General features: G+C 49.0%; 2 non-coding genes and 1 pseudogene across 2 annotated transcripts; 1 reads left to right on the top strand and 2 right to left on the bottom strand.

The window, feature by feature from the left end:
- Positions 1-508: 508 nt before the first annotated feature.
- On the top strand, positions 509-627 carry LOC136278541 (5S ribosomal RNA). The gene has a single exon (XR_010716389.1). It is a non-coding gene; the product is annotated as a 5S ribosomal RNA (ribosomal RNA).
- A 982-nt stretch (positions 628-1,609) lies between these two features.
- Positions 1,610-1,773, bottom strand: LOC136278529 (U1 spliceosomal RNA). The gene has a single exon (XR_010716382.1). It is a non-coding gene; the product is annotated as a U1 spliceosomal RNA (small nuclear RNA).
- A 232-nt stretch (positions 1,774-2,005) lies between these two features.
- Positions 2,006-2,131, bottom strand: LOC136278538 (U2 spliceosomal RNA; annotated as a pseudogene).

Raw genomic sequence — 2,131 nt, 5'->3', positions numbered from 1 at the left:
GATGCCGAAGCATGCCCTGGGTGAGGGGGGTGGTCGAGGGATCCTTCCCACGGTTTATGGTGGATAGTAGCAGGTCGCCCCCACAAGCCCTTGCGAGTCCCGCAGACGGTCCCAGAGGCTGACCCGTTTGGTATCTCCTCACTGTAAGATTTTAAAGCCAGATACACGCACCTACGGAGCTAAAACATTGTATAATAGGTTTTTAGGACACGTTATGTCTCTTGGGACCCCTCCCTCCCTCCCTAGGGAATAGTGCTTCAAATCGATGCTCCTCAATGTGTTAACTGGGTTGAGGAAAATACATTAGGGTTAGGTAACGACTTCGGGGTTAGGGTAACCATTTCTTAGGGTTAGGGTAACAATTTCTTAGGGTTAGAGTATCGATTTCTTAGGGTTAGAGTAACGAAACTAGGGCTTTAGAATTTCAAATTCGCCTACACTCAGGGATGTGGCCGCTTTACAGCCTGAACCTGGCCGATAACAAGCAGAATTTCGACCCCATTTCCTCGTCTACGACCATACCACAGGGAAAGCACCGGTTCTCGTCCGATCACCGAAGTTAAGCCCTGTCGGGCGGGGTTAGTACTTGGATGGGTGACCGCCTGGGAATACCCCGTGTTGTAGGCTTCAATTTTTTGTCTTGCGAACATCTCTAAACGTTTTATCCCAATAAATAGCTCTCCATACACCACAATTTCACATAGAGAGCCGTAGGTGAGTGAGGAACAAAATCAAAGCAAAAAACGAGGGGGGGAAAACACCTTTTTGTCAAAAATCGGCCAGCTAATGGCGAAAACTCTAGTGCGATCGACTTTTCTTACAGAGCGCGCGCGAGCGAGTGAGCACGCGCGAGATGAACAGTTTATGATGTCAAATTCTACTTCTGTGATATCAAATCATTCCAAATAACGAACGAAAAAATGAATAGGAAAAAACGCACACTTCTGAGACGCAGTTTTAAGCCATCGTGACGTGGCAAAACACTCGCACACTTCCAAGAGGAGGCGCGCGAAAAACGGCACTGAAAGTCGACAATGGTTGGATTCAGACTGCAAACGAATCGGGAAAAAGGTTCGATACTTTTACTACTCTGCTAGTTTGTTTCCTTCCCTCGTTCATTCGTTCACTCGCTTGCTCGCACAAAGGATACACTAACGATAGCAATAGCATTTCTAAAAGCGGCTCCAGTGACAATAAAACCGCTCAAAAGGTTCAAAGTGTACTCACGGTCCAAGTCGAATGCCCTTCTATGCTCGCTCGCTCGGTCGATCGGCCGTTTGGTTTCCTTTCATTTCCTTTCCCTTCGCGCGCATAGCACAGCACGGCACGGCACGCACAACCTGCAAATACAAACGAACAGGACTTTACACACAATAGAGCAGACAGGCCTTGAACAAAAACAGCCAGCAAAGTTACGCACCGCCCCGAAACTCACCTTGTTTCCTTCCTCCAGTCTCTCCAATGCACTTCTACCCCTCCAAACGTGCCAACACCTTGGCCAGTTGTGCGTCCTTTGCTTTCTTTGCAAGTCTACCGGTCCACTGCAAAAGCAAAAATACCCTCGATAGTCAGTAAGAGGGCCATATAGACATAGTTTGGATGACTTTTGCGGGGACGAGCGCGAACGCAGGTCCCCACTACCAGAAATTATACGCTCGAGTTACCCACATTTGGGGTAATCGCAAGGGTCAACCCAGTCGAAGTGCAATGAAAGGGCCTCGCCTTGAGAGGACTGCCTCCTTGATCACAGTACCTCCCGCGTCAGGTAAGTATGCTTTTTCAGCGTCTGCCCTCGGTGAAAAAATCCACTTACCCCTAGGTCCTTGTGGTAGTGCTTTGCGCACTTCAGAAAACGTAGGCCAGCGGCCGTTCCTGCCATTGTCTGTTGTCTGAATTATCATCCCTCTTTCACCTCTTCCCCCTCTAAGGGCGGGCGGGGCTCCTGTAAACATAAAAGAATGCTATACCGTTGACTTTGTTTTGGATTGAATGTGTCTTCCCCAGAGGGAAGTGGGCCGCACTCGGAGGTAGTGCTATACCGAGGCAACCCGTGGCTGGGACGAGGCAAGCCTCTTTTCCACAGCCCAGTTCCAAAAATCAGTTTAATATATGAGCTGCTCAATGAGCAGCG

The sequence above is a fragment of the Pocillopora verrucosa genome, unplaced genomic scaffold (genome assembly GCF_036669915.1).
Source record: "Pocillopora verrucosa isolate sample1 unplaced genomic scaffold, ASM3666991v2 scaffold_24, whole genome shotgun sequence".
In the NCBI taxonomy this organism is placed as follows: Eukaryota; Metazoa; Cnidaria; class Anthozoa; order Scleractinia; family Pocilloporidae; genus Pocillopora; species Pocillopora verrucosa.
This window is presented reverse-complemented; position numbering and strand designations above follow the sequence as displayed.